The 22,957-nt window shown below is 41.0% G+C and overlaps 1 protein-coding gene across 13 annotated transcripts in view; it reads right to left on the reverse strand.

The window, feature by feature from the left end:
- Nucleotides 1-22,957, reverse strand: part of NCKAP5 (NCK associated protein 5) — a 986,396-nt gene that overhangs the window by 579,710 nt on the left and 383,729 nt on the right. The window contains exon 1 of one of the 13 annotated variants that reach the window (XM_074399895.1): nt 21,085-21,485. The exons of the other annotated variants lie outside the window; for them this stretch is intronic. The gene's annotated coding sequence lies outside the window, so the exon portion shown is untranslated. Of the gene's footprint in view, nt 1-21,084; nt 21,486-22,957 lie in introns of those variants that run through there. 13 annotated transcript variants of the gene reach the window in all.

Consider the following 22,957-nt stretch of genomic DNA (forward strand, 5'->3'; position numbering starts at 1 on the left):
TGTTACATCTCAATAAATGATTTTTTTTTTTTTTTAATTAAAGGTGGTCAGGTACAGTGGCTCACACCTGTAATCTCAGCACTTTGGTAGGCTGAGGCTGGCGGATCACAAGGTCAAGAGATTGAGACCATTCTGGCCAACATGGTGAAACCCCATATCTACTAAAGATATAAAAATTATCTGGGCATGGTGGTGTGTGCCTGTAATCCCAGCTAATCAGAAGGCTGAGGCAGGAGAATTGCTTGAACCGGGGAGGTGGAGGTTGCAGTGAGCCAAGATCGCACCACTGCACTCCAGCGTGGTAACAGAACGAGACTCCCTCTGAAAAACAAAACAAAACAAAACAAAACAAAACAAACAAACAAAAAAAGACAAAGGTACCATCCCTATTTTCAATCAATGAATGTACAATTAAATTTTAAAATCAGAAAACATAGAGGAAAAACAGGAGGATGTTAACAGGCAACAGGCCACAATTAGTTTCAATCAGCACATATTCAGCAAATTCCTGTGCTTGTGGCCAATATTTTTGGAGTGATGGAAACATTCACAAACATTGAAAAAATTCCCCCTGCTCTCCAGGAGTTTATAACTCAGCACTAAAGAGGATTTTTTTTATTCGATCAGAATAAAAAAAGTAGGTGGGGAGAGTGACAGCAGACACTAAATGATTATAATGCTGGGGCAGTCAACTAGCATATGTTGCAACAGCTGTGCTGTGGGGATTGAGAAAGAATCATGATTGGGGTCTGAAATTATCAAGAAAGGCCTCATGGAAGAGATGGATGTGGCCGTGGAGTGGAAACATGCATAGCATCTGAATTCACAGTGTGAGGACCCAGCAATAGGAATGATTCCAGAGACGAAGACTGCTGGGAAAAATGAGTGGTGACTATACAGACTGAGCTTTCCTGGTGAGGTAGGTAAAGAGGAGCTACTCAGGAAGAAAACACTGAAAACCAAACTGTATTCTAATGGGGGAAAAAAAAATCACTGTCCATCCTCAAACAGAGCAATGACATGAAAAAAGCTCGTTAAAAGTATGTATCCCTTTCACAATACTGCTTTTCTCTGCAAACTTTTTTGAACTGTAGGTCACAGCAAATTAGCAAGGAGAAACATTGCTACGATGTACCGTAACCAATTTTCCCTAAAAGTGAAAGAGAAGAAAGGAGAAAACACCAGAGTGCACTACACAGATCCTTACGCCAATTCCTGGAATCAGTGGGTAAGACGTGGTGCAGGCAATGTAAGGAATACATGCACTGGCTGCCTCGTCCAGCTTCATTTTGTAGAATAACATTGTTTCTTGAAATTTTTGTTTTCATGATTTACGTGTGTGTATATATATTTACATGTACATGTGTACTGCATTGAAAATAAAACGTACTTCTTACTGTGGCTTTCAGTCGAGAAAGTCTGAAAAATATTCCTCTAAAACTGGAGTTCTGCAGAATTCATTTGAACAAGGAGTCTATGCCCAAATAATGTTAAATGAGGAGATATAAAATAAATGAATGAGCAAACAGGTGGTATTAAAAGTTTACATTAAGACATTTTAGATCCTCCCCTCATTGTGCTTAAGCCTTGGACTACTTATTCCTCCTTGGATTCCCTGTATCCCAGTAACTTCTGTATTCCAGAAGTTACTCAATCCAGCACCCATTTCAATAACATGAAATGAGGCTGGAATTTAACCATTCCCTAAATCCAATGTGTCCTGCCTGTCTGACACATCTGGCACATTGTGAGGCCTTGCAAATAGAATCATTTATATTCACGTACTATTTAAAGTAGTGTTAGTTTGTATTTTTAAACTGTGTTCCATTTATAAACACCTGATATACAGCACCCTGCTTAAAAAGGATCAAATAACTGGCAATTTGGGGCAGGACTGTGAAGTGTCTTTACTTGAAATTATCTTGATGTTTGCCATGTTTTTCCCCCCATTTTCAAGATACAAGTCTAGCTTCAGGGAGGCTAATGGCTGTTTTATGATAGTCTCATTAATGACATTGTTATAAAAACTGTGAGAAGCATTAAAAATAATTTTTTACATCAAGCAATTTTATTCTGTGTTAATTTCCTACCCCCTTAAAATTTTGCAGCATTCAATTAAAATCACATAAAATTTCCCAACCCATTCAAATTTTACAGCACTAAATTAAAATCCCATAAGCAGCCTCCATCCATGCACCCACCCCCACCACTTTAAATTGAAAGGAAAACTCACTAGAAACTCAACATCTTATACTGTTAAAAGCATTCTTATCAGCCACACAAAGCATTTACTGTGGGACGACATCCATGAATAAAGACCCACTTAAAAATATGAATATAGTTTCTTTATAGAAGTTTATCTTAGGAGTGAAGAAGGCCTTCATTCATTCTGAAATCTGGCAACCCGGAAGTAGGCAAGCATGAAAGCTCTCAAGTGTATATTCACTTCCTGTCTGTACAGATCAGCCTTTCTCCATATTCCATAGTTCTGCAATTTCTCCCTTCCACATCTTATTCTCTACTGCAGCTACTTCAAGTCATGTTTGTCTCATGTTACTTGTTCTAGAGTTACTTGAAAGTACCTTCAAATGTGACTATACTAGGAAAAGGGAAGTGGAAATTCTAAAGTCCTGTGAGGGGATTGGCAGTCTCCCTTCCAATGAGGTCATGTGTTGATCAATCACATTACTGATGAAGTATTCGAAGCAACTGAGAAATTTATCCCAAAAAGCTGCACTAAAATTCTGGAGAAACTGCTCATTATTACCTAGGAAGGAAGTTGGCTGTATGCTAAAAGGGAAAACCAGAACTTGTCCATGTGTAATTGCTTTCACATCAGCTGGTCACACAACTTTCCTTGATTTCATTATAGCCCCTGAGAGAAGGTGGTGGAATTATAAAGCTACCTTGACTAAGTGTGGTGAGTGATCTGCACTGCCTTTGTTTGGGACTATCTATTCCTAAATCTCCACCCAACACCACAGAAGTTGGGCGTGTTCCACTTCCTGCCCTATGCTACTCAGAAAGGGTTTCTTTTCTTCTACCTCATCCTCAAACAAAACCACCCAGAGTTCCATCAAAAGGCCACCTGCTATTTTTAGATAGAGATCTTGGGCATGTGCCCTGGACTCCTCTCCCATGCCCTCCCTCTGCAGTGTGCAATAAACAGAGCGGGTAACATAACATGTGAGAGGATTTCAGAGGAGGGACTCTGTTCCACTGGGAAAAAGCAGCATTGGTGCCAGGACCCTGATTTCTAGTCCAGATTCTAAGGTCAACTGGTCATGGGTCCTTGGTCAACCCATTTGAACTTTCCTAGGTCTTAGTTTCCCAGGACACTTAGTTTGTAAAATATGGGGACAAGACAATGTTGAGCTGCACTGTAGCTTTAAATTCTCTTCTGTGTACAGTTGGATAATTCGTGGGTTTACAGGGGCATCCTTGACTCAGACTGATCCAGCCCAGAGTGCCTGTCTATCCCTTGGCTGCTCTGGTTTGTTCCCCAACCAGATCAACAGACCCAACCCTGGTCCTTGAAAAAGTCTATTTCTTCCTAAGTTTGAATTTTCACTTCTCTGTCCCAAGAGAAATCATTCTTTCCTTGCTACTGAGTTTTAAATTGGCAGTCTCCCTGAACATTTCTTGATATCTAACTTTTGAATTTGCTTTTCTTGCTCAGAGTCTGCCAGACAGATGCCTCTAAATTCATTTAACCTGGACTGTGTCTTCCCCTTCAGCCATTCCCCTCCCCCATCCCACAATCTGAATCACACCCATTTATGCCCCTGCCCCTCCCACCCAATATGTCTGCATTCTTATCCAGAACCTTCAAATGTGTTACCTTTCAAGGTAAAAGGAACTTTACAGGTGTAATTAAGTTAAAGACTTTGAGATGGGGAAGATTATCCTGGATTTTTTTGGGTGAGCACTATATAATTAACAAAAGTCCTTATGAAAGGAACTCAGAAAAGTCAAAGCCTCAGAAAGAGATGTGAGGATGAATATAGAGGTCAAAGTGATACCCCTGCTGCCAGAGGCCAGAAACCAAGGATTGTGAGCAGCCATTAGAAAGTGGGGAAGGTTAAATTCTCCCCAAGAACCTCGAAAATCAATGCGGCCCTGCCAAAAACTTGATTTTAGCACTTCTGACTTACAGAACTATGAGATAATAAATTTTTTTTTTTTGTCTCAAGCCATTCCGTTTGAGGCAAATTATTATAGCACCAACAGGAAACTAATACACTCTCAGATTGTTCTAGGTACCACCACCTTCAGGCTGACTTAACTGACGTTACCCACCCTTCCTCCCTTCCTCCCTTGCTCCTTCAAAGTAAATGTTCATTGAGGACCAGCTCTGTGATGGGTTCTGAACAACAGACAACACAGATTCAATCTCTATGTCTATGAAGCTGATAATCTGACAATAAATTCTGACTTTAAACCAGTAACTACAAATATAATGAGATCTCTACAAAGGAAGCACATATGCCCAAGGGAACACGAAGTGGGATGGTTTGGGAAGGGCCCTGGCCTGGTCTTTGGAGAAAGGAGATTAAAGCTATGACCTGAAAGATGAGCTGGCATCTTTGGACAAAGGATTCAAGGAACCCAGCAATGTGCTTCTCAAGCAACGTAAAGAAGGCAGGTGAAGAAAGAAGCCAGAAAAAGCATAACATGTAAAGCCACCACCAAGGATTTTATTATTATTATCATTATTTTTTTACTGCAACCTAAGAAGAGAGGTTTGAAACTGAGGAACAACAGGAAATCTGAAAACATCAGGATCCTGAGACCTCAGGGAAGGAACATGGAAGCACAAGGAAAAACAATGGGTCCAAGCCTTTGAGGTTTTGAGTCAATGAACAAAAATTCCCCAGGAAAGAATGCATATTAATCCACAGCTATGTGATCAACCTTTATCAGGACCTTGACCTAAGGATGAGGCAGCCAGGGAGCAGCCCGAGTCTAGGGGAGCGGGACAGGCAGAGTGGATGATCTGCTTCACCATTGCACATTTCCCATGTGTTGGAGCCTTGGACAACTGAGTCCTCCACCTCACCCTGGACACCCACTAGCAGCTTAGGGCATGTAAGAGAGCATGCAGGTGTGGTTCCTGAGACCATGTGGAGGGGCAGCTGAGGGCAGGGCCACCTGCTTCTGAGGATCTCCCTGCCTGCTATGTCCTCAGTGGAAACGGGTTCTAAATTGAAAACAGGTTCTCTTAGAATTTTAAAAAAACATTTAAAGAAAATATAACCAGGGGCAGTAGCTCACGCCTGCAGTCCCAACACTTTGGGAAGCCAAGGAAGGAGGATCACCTGAGGCCAGGAGTTTGAAACCAGCCTGGACAACACAGGGAGACTCCATCTCTACAAAAAATTAGTCATGCATGGTAGCACAAACCTGTAGTCTCAGCTACTTGGCACATTGAGGTAGGAAGATGGCTTGAGCCCAGGAGGTCGAGGCTTCAGTGAGCCTTGATTGTGTCACAGTACTCCAGCCTGGGTGACAGGGTAAGACCCTGTCTCAAAAAAAAAAAAAAAAAAAAAAAAAAAAAAAAAAAAAAAAAAAGAAAAGAAAAGAAAATATACTTTCCTTTTAAAAGTGAAAGAAAATATATGGCCCTCCATATCTCAGTTTGGCATCCATGGATTCATCTAACCACACATTGAAAATATTCTCTAAAACAAACAAACAAAAGAAACCCAGCAAAACAGCAAGAAAAAATACAGTGTAATAACTATTTACACAGCATTGACATTGTTTTAGGTATTATAAGTAATCCACAGATAAAGTGAACAGGAGGATGTGTGAAGGTCATGTGCAAATCCTATGTGTTTTTGTATCAGGGACTTGAACATCCATGGATTCTGGTATCTGTGAAAGGTCCTGGAACCAATCCCCTATGCATGTCAACGGATGACTGTATCTACTGCTAGTCACTTACAGAGGAGTGGAAAAGAAAACTAACATGTTTTTGTGACCCAGATCCTGAAACTGCCATTGAGTTCCCCCAAAGATAGGCCAAGGCTTCCATGAATTTGCTATTCCTTATTTGGCCACATGGCTTTGACTTCATGGGGCACAGGAGTGTTAAGGGAGATGACAATACTAAACACAGTATTTAGTACATAGCAGATGCTAAAAAAAAATAAAAAATAAAAAAGCATATAAAATCATTCATTATTGACTCTTCAAGGCACTCTATTAAACTGTAACCTAAAGCAGAAACTTGTTATGCAATAATAGTTCTTATTTAGAAGTGAAGATAAGAAAAACCCTGATTCACTACTATGAAATATATGCATTTAACAAAATTACACGTGTACCCATCCATTTATACAAAGAAAAAGAAAATACAAGCAAAATCAGTGTACAGACTGTAAAGAAACAAGAACTCAACATTTATCTTAAAAAGCATATTCCTTTTAACAGCAATGAAGACCAGACATGATCCAAATGCATATTTCTGCCCCAGGAGTAATCAACTACATTTTGTTTATTGGAGTGGTTCTTTGAAATTGAGGCTGTAGGCTCTGAAACTATGAGGAAGTCTTCCCTAGTGTTTGGTCACAGTCATAACCCACTAGAATTTTTATTTTTATTTTTATTTCTTTAGGAAAAGAATTAATTCGCAGACCTTTAGTCCAAGAATTGGAACTGCATAATCTAAGGGAAAGATAGCCTCAGTGATTTAAAAGTGTCCTTCCCATACCAGAAGCATCATTATTCAGAGGATGATGACATTTTCATCCCCACATCTCCCGATTAAACAAACAACAGAACAGAAGCTTGGTTTTCAAATGGGAGAGGTGCTTATTAGCAACGAGGGAGTTCCTGGCAGTAAAGGTTACTTAGAAAAGCTGTAAAATCACTATGCCTAGAGGCCCTTAAAAAGAAAGAAATACATCTGCTCACGTGGTTTTAATGTAACCATTCCTAGAAGCAGCTGCAGAAAATAGATGACTTGAGCTTCCATTTTCACCATGGGGCTCTCTTTCTTGTCACAACCAGGTAGAAAACACAAAAGCACAAGCTCGCAACAACATCACAACTCACAGACATCCTACCACTGGCCCTCACCACAGGGACTGTCAGACCATACCACAAGAACGTACAGCATTGCTGCTGTGAAACAGTCCCTTCTAAACTCCAATGACATGTTTCTTCTGCCCTGTCACTGATTTAGACAAAAGGAAGTTCCCTAAGACTCTTCTATGCTTCTGGGGGAGTGAGCTCAGCCATTCCCTATCAGACCAGAGGTTTTGAGGATAGAGTCAGGCTACCCATGGGCACCACCAGACAAATGGAGAAAGCTTTCCTCAATGCCAGCCAAAAATAGGGTCCACAAGGCTTCTGAAGTTTTAGTACATGATGCCTACAAATTTAAATTCATTACTTACTTGCAGCTGGCAGAACTCATTCCAATGTCCAGAATAATCTGCTGAAGCAGCCATTCACAAAAGCAAGCCACAACCCTTTACCGTTGTCCTTCAGCAGGCAGCCAGCCTAGGTGAGTCTACAGACAGCAACTGGTGGCGCATGAGGTGAAGACACTGCCCGTCCCATCCATTTGCTTCACCAGCCCTCTTAGAGAATAATGAGTCCTGTGTTTCAGGGCAAAGATGCCAACCTCACCCCTCACCAAGGCTGTCTCTTGCTGAAGTGAATAACCATAACAGAGTTCCTGCTGGGCAATCAGGCAAGCAATCCCCAACTTTTCCACTCACTGGGGATGACGAAGTGCACCGGGAATGCCCAGTGCATTTCAAAATATAACCCAGGTTCAGCTCTGTGGCTGAGAAAGCAGATTCCTTAAGAAATTGTGGCAGAGAGGGAAAGAGAATTAATGTGTCTGGAAGACCTACTCTGCCAGGCATTCTGCTGGACCTTTACGTAACTTACTTCATCCAACACTGATGATAAGCTTATGAAGAGCTTAAGGCAAGTAATAGTCTTCCTTGTTTCACAGAAGAGGTACCATATCCCCAGACAAAGTAAATGAAGGATATAGAAGACAGAAGTTAATCACTGGGCTTCACAAAGGTAAAAAGTCGATTTATGACAGCTAGGTAAAATCTATTCCCTCTCTGCCACCCAAAGCTTCCTTTCAATGCCCCCCATGCATTGGACTCCCTCACCCCCTGCTTCATCATATTTATCCCTTGAATATAATCAAGAAGGGGAAGCAATATCACAGTTGTAGAAACTCTGGGGTAGAACTTGAGTGCTGCCTTTTTTAAACTAGGTGACATTTTAAAGATCATTTAAACTCCTAGTCTCAATTTCCTTATGTGTAAAATGAACACACAGGTGAAATGTGTATTTTAATGAGGGGAAAAGGGAAAATATATGTAAAAGTGCTTTAAAATTATAAATTCAAATGTGAGACAGTCATCATACAAAACCACTGAAGGACCCATGCCAGACATGTCCCACCAGCTCCCCTACAATGCAGAGCTCAGAGTAAGAGATAAAGCTGGACTCCAGCATGTCCATTAAATGAGCAAGCAGGCTATTGGCCTTCCGTCAACTCCAGGAGTAACAAAAATAAGCAAAAATTCATTTATCACACTGGCATTGTCTGATTCATTGCTCCACTGCAAAAGCCCAGGAAACTTGCCCTAAAATTTTTTTAATTATGATAACTACAGTAGTTGATCTCCAAAGATGGTCCCCAGTGATGCCTATCCCTATCTGCCAGTATTCCTGCCCTGCTATAATCTCCTCTCACAGTGAAAATAGGTTGGTCCTGTGATATTCTGTGATCTATAGAACATGGGAGAAGTGACATAATGCCAGCTCCAGGACAAAGCTTAGGAAAGTCTAGAAGTTTATACTTTTGCCTTGAACTACCATGTAAGTAGTCCTGGTAGAGAGAGCATGTGGTGAAATAATATGGAGAGAAACAGTGAGGAGCCCAGCTTTCCATATCTGATGCTTCCTACTGAAGCTTGCTAGTGAAGCATCAGACATGACAGTGACCCATCTAGGATACTTCAGCAGGGTTGAGCCCTCAAGCAACTGAAGTCCCAGACAACATCATGAGGAGCAGAAGAATCACCCAGCTGAGTCTAATCAATTGCCAGAATTCTGAGAGATGGTACAGTTGATATTGTCTTAAGCCCTAAGTCTGAAGATTGTCATGCAGCAACAGATAACGGCAACAAGGAGGAAAAGGTATCATCATCTGATCCTTTACTACGGGGTTCGCCCTTCACATGCATCATCTAATTTAATCTGCACTATAATAATTTGAGATGGGTATTAGGACACCAATATTTAGGAGGTTGGATGAAGTTACATAAGTTATCCAAGGTCAGGATTTGAAACCCAGCTGTGACTTTGTGACTGAAACACCCATTTTCTCAATATCTTCATTATGTTTTTCATAAAGTATATCACAGAATTACTGGTCTCTAAAGAGCTGAAAAACTGGGAAGAATAAAAAAGAAATATTACCAATTAAACATTTATTTTAAATAATATAATAAATAATATAAATGGAAGCAATGTATTACAGTGAAAGAGAGCTTTCAATTAGGAGACTGGAACTTGAATTCAACTTCAGACCGAATCATTAGTTGTGTGAAACTGAACAAGCAATTTGACTCCGAAAAAAAGGTTTTATTTTATAAAATAATAAAATAACTTCATATATTTCTGTGGTTGTCAAAATAAAATACTGGACAAAAATGACTTCTGCAAACAAAAATAAAAGAAATAAAAAAGTGAAAAAGTCTATAGATACATTAAGAATTGTTGAATTAACTTGAGAGTTCTTCACTTCATAGTTAACCACAGAAGTTTTCAGTTCCAAACTGCTTGCATTTTCCTGCCTCCTTCCAGGATAAATGTTCTTATAAATGCTGTTTTGTTTCTAGAGCTTTGGAACACATTACTCTTTTAAAAATGCAAAATAAAATAAACTGAAAGACAACTATCTTAATACATCACTTCTTTATTAACATTTTTGGAGGCAAAGCCGTGAAAAGCAGAAGCACTGTGGTTTCTAGTGAATAGCTACATTTTCTCACTCTATTGATCCCGTCACTTACGTTAGTTTCATCTGGGGGAGGGGTGTGAGTGTCAGCTTTAGGGAATGTGTGTACAAATACAGTCCTGACACAGACAAACAGAGGGCTCCTACTACAAATGGATACAAAATGAGGCCTACAATAGATAATGGTTGTTCTATTCAGTGGAACGAGATACAAGATGTCCCATAAAGAGAAACTCTGCCCATTGGATAGGCAGTGGCATCTAAGAGTATTAAAATAGTCCTCTGCAACCATGGCTTAGAATCCTTGCAGCAGCTTTTATCCTGTTTGGAAACTAAATGGTATTTCTGGTAGTCTCAGTAATTTATGTAACTTTCTGTCATTGGAAGTAAAATCAAGGACCAGAATGAATATATAATGCTTTCATTATAGAATTAAAATCAAGTGTCTTATTAATGAACAAATTATGTGAAAACTCCTAAGTATGAACTGACAGGTAGTAAGGACCATGGTTTCTCCTAAAGATTTAAAATTATACTTTTCCAAAGGCCCCCAAACCTGTACATATATATCTTCCGTTACATAAATAAATATGGTGTTCCTATTTCAAAGTGGAAGGAATGATGGTTAATTAAACCTGAAAAAAAGCAATCAGCCTGATGAAATAATTAGAAATTTTAAGGAAATGTAACCTTATCAATTTAATTTTGAGTTTTTAACTTAGTTTGGGGGTGAGAGTTTTAATCTAACACTAATGCATACAATAATGTGTATGTTTATATTTATGTGACATATTCTCACTTGTTTGACATATTATCATTGAACAAATAGGAACCTTACCCCATCTACTGAACCCGATTAAATAAAAATAGAAACTACAATTAGGCACCTAGATGAAACCCTTCATTTGGATTAACAACCCCATTAGAAAATATTGTGACCCCAAAATAACCACTGTAGAGTGATTATGGCTCATTTGGTATATCTTTGTTCCAATCTTCCTAAATTGCTTTTGTCTTATTATAAATGTTAATAATATATAATGTTCATGTTTGTATTTTTAATCTAATAACATTTAGAAATCTTTGCAAAATTATCCTAAGCCCACATGTTAAAAAGCAAGGTGAATATTCTCACAAGCATACACAATTTGCAGTTTAAAAAATTAGATAAATGTAAAATATCTTGAGCTTATTATGACTACCAAATTAGAAAATGAATGTGCCCACATTAACCAGTAGAGACATATCATTATCTCATATTCATCAGTTATCACTGGACAATTAATGGAAGAAATGCACAGTCTATAGTTTAAAACAAATCAAAAGTTTCTGTCTCAATCTAGCACACTAGACACCACTGATGAACATAAATGTGCTCAGGTAAGTGCCCTTTCTGGATGCAGCTCTCATCCTCTGTACCTTCTCTCCTAGATTCACACAGTAACAGAGGACCATTCAATCTTGGCTAGTCAAACAGCAACAATGGTTAGATCACGAGGCTGGAGATATCATAATTTTCCCTGCTTACCCTCTGTAGACTGTAGGATCTATGGAGTGCACACAATCACTATTCACAAAAGAAAAGTAGGAATTTTACCATTATACAGTGACTTTATCTAATGTAGACAGCCAAATGAAGACTTCAGGAATCCATACAAACTTTTTCAGCTTGAAGTAGTCAGCATGGTCAAGGACATTGTTATGTCTGTGTAGCACAAGTTAATTTAACATTAAGATACCAGTGGGCAGAAACCTGTCAAACAAGGGCACAAAGAAATACAACTCAAGGTTTTCAAGGCCATGTGAAGTACAAACAAGCAATATCACTAAAAACAAAAAGGATCTATGGTATTGGAAATAACAAAAGAGAAAAATATTCAGAAATATTCACACTAATGACTACAACTAGTTTGAATCATGTGTAAGCTCCCAGACACATGGACAGAATCATAACAGGTGTAAGAATGGAAAGAAGCAAACACAGAGAATAAGTGAGTTATTAATTAAGCAGCTAAATGCATTTATATTCATAAATATGTAAGAAAACTAAGAAGCTTATGATAACTACTCTGATAAACAATTCTGGAGAAAAAGCAGCACAACTTTTCATTATACAGTATTGCTTTATTCCTCTGCCTTTTTTGTAAATATTGTTAAGAACATTTCTCAAAAATAGAAAATAATCAGGGGAAAAGAAAATCATTATTCTGTGTAATCTTACATAAATGGCTGAAAGGCCAGATGTTTAACTGTGTACATAGATAAAAGAGAACTTGAAGGTTGTGAACAAACCTAGAGGTCAGTTCTTGGAAATCAGAGGGACAAGATCTGACAGTATGTGCTAAAATATTTGCATGGAAATGAATAAACTCAACAGAGCTAGCAGCAACATCTCTGTGAACCTTACACTGTGCCCACTGTCCTTTCGGATTAAATTCATGACGAAGAAAACCAGCAAAAGTGCACCTGGGCCATGCAAAGAACCAGTCTCCCAACTGCAGGGTATAGAGTCTCTTTTCCACATTGTAGACATTCCTCTGGCCTACATAAGCCCATTCCAGTGTGGGAAGCTAAGTTCTAAAGACTGCACAGAGTCACTAAGGGCACTATTACTTACACCTGACTTTTGGCTTGAACTAACTGGGTTGTGTTTTAAGTATATTTTATTGAGAAAGCATTTGGACTATAGAGTGCCCACCAAAAACAAACAAAAACCAAAAGCAAAACAGTGCGTGCCTGCAGACATCCCTGTCTCCTTGGGTTTGGAATACCCTTAGAGCTCCTCACTGTCTTTGATTACTGTGTACAAGTAGTGTAGAAATCTGAATCACTAATCACTGTCCACCTCTAATCACTCCCTGCTCCTCACTCAAATCCACCTTCTGTATCATTTCAGAATCATGATCTTAAAACTCTCTACCCAATATCACCTCTGACTCAAAACCGTCAGTGGCTTCCAACAGCATTTCCCAAGATAGGCTCTACAAACAACACTCCCAAAATGTTCTATTAAGAATAAATTCAGTGGTTGGGTGTGGTAGCTCACACCTGAAATCCCAGCACTTTGGGAGGCTGAGATGGGCAGACTGCTTGAGCTCAGAGTTTGAGACCAGCCTGCACAACATGGCAAAACCCCATCTCTACAAAAAGATATAAAAATTAGCCAGGCACGATAGTGCCACTAGCGAGGCTGAGATGAGGGGGTTATTTGAGCCAGGGAGGTTGAGGCTGCAGTGAGCTGAGATTGTGCCACTGCATTCTAGCCTAGGCCACAGAGCAAGATTCTATCAAGAAAAGAAAGAGAGAGAAAGAGAGAAAGAAAGAAAAGAAAGAAAATGAATGAACAGAGGGAGGGAGGGAGGAAAAGATAGAAAGAGGAAGAGAGAAAGAGAAAAAGAACAAAACAAAAAATAAATTCAGCGATCAAAACTCTTTCAAGAAACTCTTGGAGATTAACAATATGGATTCATGTATGAAAGCCTCTGAGAACTTCTACAGGAGATAAACATTTTTTAAAACTTTATCCCAGCTTTTCTCACTTTTTCAACCATGGGGACTTCTTTTGACTAGCAATTCTACAATATCCAATAGAACTGGCTTTCCAGAAAGACAGATCTTGGGAAATGCTGCCCCAAAGGGTGAAGTTCAAATTCCTTAGCATGCGTGTGATGAGCCATATTAATGGGTCTCTGCTACTGCTCCACTTCCACCACCCACTCTCTCTTCCAGATGCTTGCCTGAGCTCAAGCCCTCTGCTGACTATAGTGCTCTCCCTCCTCCCCCGGCAGGCCTATCCCAACCCCACCAGCCTCATCCATCACTTCATCTTCCAATCTCCTGTTCCACTGATTTCCTTCTTCTATTTCCCAGCTCCAAATTAAGTCTTTTGGGAGAATCTTATATGTTTGCGTTCTTTTTCTTCACCTAAATTTTAAGTTCCTTGAAGGCATTTGTATTTTATAATTAATTTTATAACATAACTAATTACATTTTATAACTAATGCCTATGAATTCATGAAACCTAAGATAAGATCTTCTATGCATGTTAAATAAATGGTATGTTTTAATGAAAATAAGATGAGTTTCTCCAACTATGTCAGTGTAGCAGAAGGAAGAGGGAAATCAGGTCAAAACAGAATACAATTCTCAGAGTAATGTAATTTACCAGAGTAACTGAAGGATGTCCACAAAGCAACATCAGGATTCCAAAGCTCTACAAAATCATCCCTAGTGCCAAAATGTTCAACAAGAAACCACAGATAAAAAGTTGTGATGTGTACCACGCCCTAAAATTGACTGTCCAATGAAAAGGAGGATATATTCCCTAAAGTAGACACAATGATTCGCAGGAAGAGAAGAAAAATAGGGACAGGTCTTTTGGGGTCTGTTAAATGCCAAATCAGATAATTTGCTAATTTGTAATACAGTAAATCCCCAAATTTCCTTCCTTTCTACATGACTTCTATTCAACACATATTTAGTAAACACTAGGCATTGGGAACTGGGGAAAAAAGACAGCTGGAAATGTCTTGGGGAAAATTGAGACAAAGTATAAGGCACAGAGACACAAATATTTCTACCTTCTGAAAGTCCTAGTAAAATGAGAGAACAATTTTTTTAAGTATGTTAACACAATGAGGATGAGGGAGCCTAAAATAAATAAGTCCATCTAAAAGCTGTCAAAAGCCATAAGTGGGCAGATCCACGAGATGTCAAATTTATATGTTCCTTTTATTTCTTTTGAGAACCAATGACTTTCTGTTGCCAAACGTTCAATATTAGAATAAGGAACACCAGTGGCAGTCACTCTTCTAAGTCCAGCACATTGTCTGACACATGGTAGGCACCTGATAACAATCTGTTGAGTAAACCAATGAATGAACAGATGAGTGAAAAAGGTAGGAAAGGAGGCCTTCCACCTATGCACAAAAATGCAGTGTTTAGCTGGATCTTGTTTGGTGCTGTAATTCCTTAACACTGGAACACTGTGAAGGGTGGGTTATACAGATCAATCAATGCCTTCTTGAGTTAACTCACACCTCCCTTAAAAACATCCTTATTAAAGATCAAAATTCATAGGCGAAACAAAACATTCCTACATGATTCCCCTCCCATGGTACAGTAATACAGGCAAATTTAGTACTCCTATGATAAATGTACCATGCCGGAATTTTGAATAAATAGTCCATTTTATACAATCTCAACAGGAAAAAATGGTGGAGCGAGTGACAGCTGAATTTAGACACCTGTCCCTCGGGAGGAGATAAGGAGAACTGCACTACAATATTAGAATTTTAACAAGTTTAGGTTTTAAAAAAGTGACTAAGAGAAAAAAAACAAAAGAAGAATAGTCTGGGAGAAGTTAAGCTGATACAAATTTGCATCAGGTGAACTGTGTTTTATATATCGAATTTGACTATAATGCCAGTAGGTTGAATGAATTCATCTTATTCCACTTACAATGCCACACTTAACATTTGGCACATGTGTGCATATATGTGAAACTTGATACAAATTAAATTAGGAAAAACGTTGGTAGTTTAAATCTTATTAACAGAAAAACATAAATCAGAAAAATGATTAATGATAATGTGGTCTTTAAGGAAGAACCGTACAAGGAAGGTGAGGAGGATTTTTTTCCCTGGAGGTATTTGCAATGAAAATGTGCAAAGAACTGAGAAATGGAAAAGAATAAATTCCTTGCTGTGTGGTGAAAAAAGTCCAATCTTTTTCTATCATTTCTAAAATACTGTGAACAGAGAGTATAAGGGATCAAGAGATTGTTGAACCCAAATACAACCCTGGATATTGTAGTTATTATAGAAATCATCTTCAAGATTTCCAAACAATTCAAAGCACCAGCAAAAACCACCTGAGGAAGACTTATCTCATAGGATAATTCTTTCCTTTGCAACCCACAGTGTTTTATTTAATAACACCAGGATGACACTTAAGTTTACCTTATTATATAATATCTCTACATAATGGAGAAAATATCTATTTCACAGATATCAATACTGCTGTCTTTGAAAAAGTCCAAAGCTATAGTATGTTTCTGACACAGACCAGGGCTTAATAAGTGACATCGCTTATGATGAAGACATTCCTTACTATTAGGCTGTTATTATTTCTTATCATATAAATCCCTCTTCCAGCTGAGAATAAGACTATGTTTTTCACCTTTGCATCCTTGTGGCCCAAGCACAGTCACGTTTACAAGCATTTGATGAATTTAATGTTAACTGAAATGTGGAAGCTTATCTTTAAACTGGTTTATCTCATGAAATGACCTGTCTGTATCTCAAGGAAAGAACAGGCATCATCTCCCATCATACTTGTGGAGGGCAACACTCCCTCTGAAAGTAGCTACAGTAATCTCTAATAACCTAGAGATTTAGGCCAACTCTAAACTAAAATACTATCATGTTTAGGAAGGAAAATAGTACCCAGGAATGCCAATGTAATTGCTTCAGATTATAACCTCCCTATTAATGGTTGTTCTCTGTGAGGTGCAGGGAGAAGGTTGAGAGATGAGGTTAATGTGAAAAAGGCAGTCTCATCCGTCCTAAGTGATATGAAAATTATATTAAAAGACCATAGCTGCTAACATCTGTTGGCTTTCTTGTGTGTGGGCCCCTGTCTCATGTCCTAATATGTGTTAAATTTTATTCTTAACATCTTACAAATGCACATTTTTTTATTTTTATAAATGATGAAACAGGTTAGAGAGATTCATTACCTGGATGCAAATCACATCAATAAGAAATAAGAGAATCGGGCTTTAAGTTCAGGTCTACATACTCCCAAGTTTGACGGAGTAATCCTACACAACATGTGGTCTTAGCAACACTCTGATTTTGCAAATCTCCAGCTATTTAGAGGCCACAGTTTTACCTAAAGCAGCAAGTACTGTGATTTATGTTCAACACTTTCAATACAACATAAAATGATTAACTTCTCTCCCTTTTTCTAAGCTCTCCCCACGTGCTGCAGTGCCCAGAAATCTAGGTACTGGCATGCTTCTTAAAGAACTTTGTAGGTTATGTTCATGCCTGAGATGAGTAACAAGTTCATGAAGACTGTTTATTTAATCTGATGCCACCTACTCTCTGAGAAGAAGGCCATGTGAAAACAGTGTTTACTAGGAGAAAGAGGATGGAAGGGCGTAATATCCAGGAAGCAATCCCAGTCCGGGGCAGCAGCCTTCAGCAGCAATACTGCACTACTACCCTATGGCAAGAAAGTCTCACCCACCCACATTCTCGTTCATCTACAGCAACCCAAAGGACAAAACTATATATCAGATGTTTTAAAGGAACAAAGTATCAGTTAAGAATGAAACGGCACAGTTCCACACAAAAAGCAGGAAGGTTTGTTCTCCAATATTTATTATAGCATTTTAGTTCAGAGCTAACCAGGCCTGTTTTCAATTATTTAATGGGTGATGACACAAGTAATAGAGCCCCCAATTAGGGGGATACAAAGAAGACTGACACCCCCAAGCCAAGATGATGTTAGCCATCAGCACAGTGCTCACAACTTTCTCTGCTCAAGTCTTTCAAGTCTTATAGAAAAAATTGAGGAGTATGTCTAAGGTTGGAATCAACCTCACCTCTCTCTCAATTTCATTTGAAAACCAGAAGCTGCTGAAGTCCCCTGCCAGAAGAGGGCTCACCCACCCCACTATGCCCAATCTAACTTCCCAAATAGATCTATATTGTTTGTATTATGTGCTTTTCATTGACACATAATCAACCTAGAGATTTAGGTTAGCTCTGAAATAAAATGCTGTAATATTTAGAAATGAAAATAATACCCAGGAATGCCAAATATGGAGTCATAGTCTTGAGTAAATGAACTCTCTAGGAAAAAAACCCTATATGTTTAAAACTTGCCACCAACCTTCATGGTGTTAAACAATAAAAAGCTCCCTGGGCCTCTTGAACCTTCCTCATAACAGAACTTGCCCTAGGATTATCTTCTTGGCTTACCTGTTATTTAGTCATACCCAAAGCCAGCCCCCAGTCAGAATAATCTCCCTACCATATACCATCTTGCTTATAAAACTTCTTTGAATAAAACTTTTCAAAATGATACATAAGATCAGCATATCTGAAATGCAACCCAAAATTTATAACTGTCAGCTCACATTATAAAAACCCTTTTCTGTAGGAAAGTCATGGATGATATTCACAACTACTAAGTCAGAAAGGCTGCCCTCCATGTTCAAGGAGCAGAGAAAGGAAATCTACACCAAGGCCTAACAATTATTTTAAAAAAGAGAAACTGCCATTTATCCACATGAGATATAACTGGTTTTCAAAGTAATGGGTACAAAAATGACCAAAACCTTGATTGTCTTCATTATGGCTCACATAAGGCACACAAACTCTTTTTTTTTATATTCTAAGTACAGAAAATTGCTTCATTTCTCAAGTAAATATATGCTAGAAACTTGCGGATATCTCAAGAATGCTTTGTAGCTAAAGAAAGTAACATCATTGCCTACTCATTTTGCTTAATTTGCTAGTCTCCCAGCAACTTTGTGCTAACACTTTCGTCCCATTTTAGATCCTAGGATAAGGCAATAGTCCAGAGCCCTGGAAAGCCTCCACCTCCAGCAGTTCACCAGGCCACCGAAGCCCCAGGATGGAGCTTCTCTCCAGGACACCTTCCTGGTAACATACATGTTATGTGCAGCTCACGTATCTTCTCCAAGTTGCATTCCAGTGACTAAGCTTCAGAAGCTTCTTATGAATTGTTTGTTCTGTGTTTTAAAGCTCCATCAGCTGTTGGGATGATTTGCAATACTTTTCTTTTTGGTTAAGCAGGATTGGTGAGCATTACTGGCCTTTTGGTAGAATCCTTGCTATTTAAAATTCCTGCTGCTGGGATTAAAGGAGATAATGTCTTTGAAAGCCTTTTGTAAACGGCAAAGTCCTAGTCAAATGGAGTGTGCTGTTATAACATTAACCATCATAGCAATAACCATAAACCAGCTGCAATGGGGGCCTTAAAATGCTGAACCATGTTTAGGCCTTGTCTTTCCTCCATTGTCACCCTTAGGGCCTACGATGGTGCCCAGCATATGGGAGCCTCTCAAGTTTCGTTTGGAGGAATAAATCAATGACTCAGAAACATCACATGGTTTTCCAAAGTAACGTCCATAGGGAAAAAGAAGCTAAGCATGACAATTAAAATAATGAAAATACTCTGCCAAAAATACTGGGGTGCGGGGGAGAAATGGTACAGAACAAAGTTCTTCTAAAGAATTCATTTGATAATGAAATCTGGTCCTTTACAGTCAGACTGGGGAGGAGAAGGAGTACAGACAGGTGTATACATTTATTAGTCCAGAAAATGTTAGTCCAGGATGGCTTAGAGAAGGGGGCTGCCACCCCAGAAAAATGAAGAGAGGCTACAGTTTGAGAGGCAGTACCAAATAAAAAACCAACCAACCAACCAAAACAAAACAGACACACACACACAGTAGGCAAAAGCTACTCCTGCAAAGAATACTATTAATGCAGGCTTTTAATCTGGACTGTGCCTTTAAGGTGGTGGAAATGACCACTTCTGTGTCTTAGGATGGAGGTAGCATGAAGCCGGGAAATGACTGAGGGAAGGGATACTGATATGAAATGATTTGTTTCTGGAAAATGCTCTTGTAAGCATTTGCAGGAATAGTTCCGGTTACTAGAGGGGTGGTCTATTTTAGGCTCCTATGTATAGGGAGGAGTGAACAAGTTGGTGGGAATGAAAATAAAAAGGGAATGGTAGCGGACAGGAACAGGGATCTCATTCATCAGACTCAGAAGCCTCAAGGATGAGAAGAGAAATTCCAGGGTGGCTGCCCGTTACTCAGCAAGAAGGCGAACACTGGTTTGCTGGCTCAGCACTTAACCCGAGATGAGGATATCCTAAAAGCCCTTTTTCTCTAAGGGGTAGGGTGGGGTAGGGTGGGGCCAAAAGGAGAGGAGGAGGAAGGCCTGCCACCCCCGGAGGTCTGCAGGACTCAGCAGCAGAGAGGGCCTTGCACCAGCGCTCCGCTCCGTTCCGGAATATATCCTATTTCTGCCCATCAATCAGCATTAAGCCAGTTTGGGGGCTGAGCTTTAGGCACAGGCAGTTGCCAGTAGCAACAGGGCACAGGCTCCCGGTAAGCTGGGCGGGAGGTGGCAGCAAGGGAGGGGCCGCCTAGGCGGGTGGCCTGGAGCTGGGCAGACAAGGTCAGGGATCTCCTCAACTCGCACAAGGGAGGCAGTGCGGGGCACCGGGGAAGAAGGATCCTGGTGTTAGGTGGAAAGTGGCGTGCCCTGCTGGGGCTGGGCCAGGGAGTGGGCCGGGCTACTGACCTCGCTGGGGACCGGGAAGGACTTTTCCTAGTGGCATAGCTATGCCCCTGCCAAACCCAGGGGCCTCCGAGCGCCTGGGAAGGCGCCACTCCAATGGCTCCTAGACACTGGAGTCAAGGCCAAGTGGCAGGAGAGGCGGTGGTCCTGGGCTTGGGTGGAACGCCGAACTCACATCTGCCCCTCCCCTGCAGCCCCTTTACACCCCCACCGTTCAGGAATCTCTGGAAGATGCCAACGTGGAAGCGTTTCTGCACTTATGCGTGTTTTCATTTGTGCTACCCACACAAAAGCGAGGCCCCACAGGTGGAGAGTAGGGCGTGTGCGCGCGCGCTTGTGGCGCGGGGCTCCGGCTACGTGGGAGCTGGGCGGGGATGCGCACACAGGCAACGATGCGCAGACACGGATCAACTCCCGCCCGCCGTCCCGCCTCAGGTGTCCTGGCACAGGCTTTCAAGGAAGGGAGAGCCCCTAAAGTCGTGCCACCTCCCAAAACTTCTCCCCCTGCCGTTGGGCTATGGTAAGGGGGAAAGGACGCAGGACCCTGAGGGAGGCGTAGAGTCTGAGGGCAGAGAGCAGCAGAGGAGACCCGGCGGGAGGCACGGAAGCATGCAGTCTGCGGGACTGGGATAGACCGGGTAGTGGGAGCCACGCGCTGAAGGGCTGGGGCCAGGGTGGCGGCGCGCGGGGGGACGCGCCTGGGCGCGGAGTGGGTTGGCGTCTCCTTACCTGGCCTTCGGTGGAGCATGCTGCTGCGGGCCGGGGGACAGTGTGGGCGCTGCGCCCCCAGGGGCTGACCCTGCAGCGCCTTCACTTCGGGGGCAGCAAGGCTCTGGCTGCAGAGCCGCGAGTTGCCAAACTTGCCATGTCCAGAGCGCGGAGGCAGCCTGGGCCACGCGCGCCCCGCAGCCCGGGCACCTCGCACTCCTTCGCTTTGTTGTGTTCCGCCGCCAGTCCCCCTGCGCCTGCCTCCAAGTGTCCCCGCGCCCTCTTCGTTCGCGGGGCCGCTTTCACCGGCGCTCAGGGAGGCTCCTCGAGCGGGCAGTGCCACTTTCCTCCTGGAGGTGCTTGTTAAAGAGCTGCCCGGGAGCGCCAGGCGGGCTGCTCGGCATGTGCTCTGACGAGGAGGCTGGGGCCCATCGATTCCCACCCCCTACCGAATCCCCCTCCCCTTCCCTCCACGGGCCCCCCCATCAGAAGCTGCTTAGGATCGGCGCTGTCAAATCCAGCCCATCTGCTGCAATCATAATCAGTCTCAACCGAACGGTTCTGACAAATCTCCGCCTGGAGCTGGAGTTGGAGAAGCCGGAGAGTGAGGGGCGGGGAAGGGAGGAGGGGGTGAGGGGACGACGGGGACCGGGTGTCCTGAGAAGGGGCCTAGAGGCTTCTATTGTCTGCCCCTAACGGAGGAAATGAAAAGGGAAGCAGGGATCCAGACGGGGAAATAGTGCTTTCATTTCCTCGTAAGAAAAAAAAAAAAAAAATCTATTCCCGCCGGTCCCTGGTTCCTTCACTCCCCCACCCCCAACCTCAGCACTGTCTGGATGGAATGAATTTCTGCTAGCAAACTAAGCAAACAGGCCCCTTAATCTTATCATGGGGGTGACCCAGAGACTGGCACAGATATCCAAAGTATCATATAATTGGCAGGTAAGAGCTGGAACTAACAGCCATTTGTCTGGAGTCAGAAGTTGGTTCCCAAGTGCATTTGGGAATAAAGCTCTTCAGGGGAGAAGGGCCCTGTCATTGGCCAGGAAGCTTGGCCCTTGGCCTCCTGTTGGCATTTCCAGAGATAAAAGAAAATCTGCTTTGGGCAAGAAAACGCTGAACTCCACTTAGCCCCACTTTTAATTTAAAGGATTCTCATATTTTTTTTTTTCATTTTCTCTGAGAATACTATTTTTCAAGAAGTGCTACTTTATTAGAAAATAATGACTTCGAAAATTGAATTATTTTCAAACAAATTGCTTCATCTGTAGATGAAATGGGATGCTTCTTTCAATAACATACTTTGAACTATTCAAAAAAATGCCACTTTAATCCAATCTATATATTTGTATTGGTGATTCACAGGGATTACCTCAGAAATTGTTTTCTTAAGTATAATATAAATGACAGTAGTCCTAGAGACATATAAAAAAGTCTTAAGGCATGAAAGAACACAACCAATGGGATTATGCCTGGTTTTATACATTCTTCTCAAGTGCTGGTAAATGTCCAATTGCCCTGAATGACAGTATTTGTTTGGGAAATAATTTGTTGGATAAACAAATCACCAGTGGAAAAGTTGAAGGAAATTTTTAAGCCATTTATTCAGATAGGTATAAGAGCTAAGCAAAAGCAAAAATAAATATAACTTACTGTGAAAATTGAATAAAATTCTAAATTAGGGCTCAAATCATTCTTTTGCCTTATGCTGTACTTGAGAAATGTGTGCAAGCCACATTAAGCACTCACTTATCTAGGCAGAGACTGTGTTTTCCATTTATTTTATAGTCCAGTGGTGCTTACAACAGCACTAGGCAACTATGAGCACTCTATGAATACTGATGGTTTGAAATTTTGATTTACAGCTCAGAATTAAAACTGCATACATCATGGT

Source organism: Saimiri boliviensis, chromosome 5 (genome assembly GCF_048565385.1).
Source record: "Saimiri boliviensis isolate mSaiBol1 chromosome 5, mSaiBol1.pri, whole genome shotgun sequence".
In the NCBI taxonomy this organism is placed as follows: domain Eukaryota; kingdom Metazoa; phylum Chordata; class Mammalia; order Primates; family Cebidae; genus Saimiri; species Saimiri boliviensis.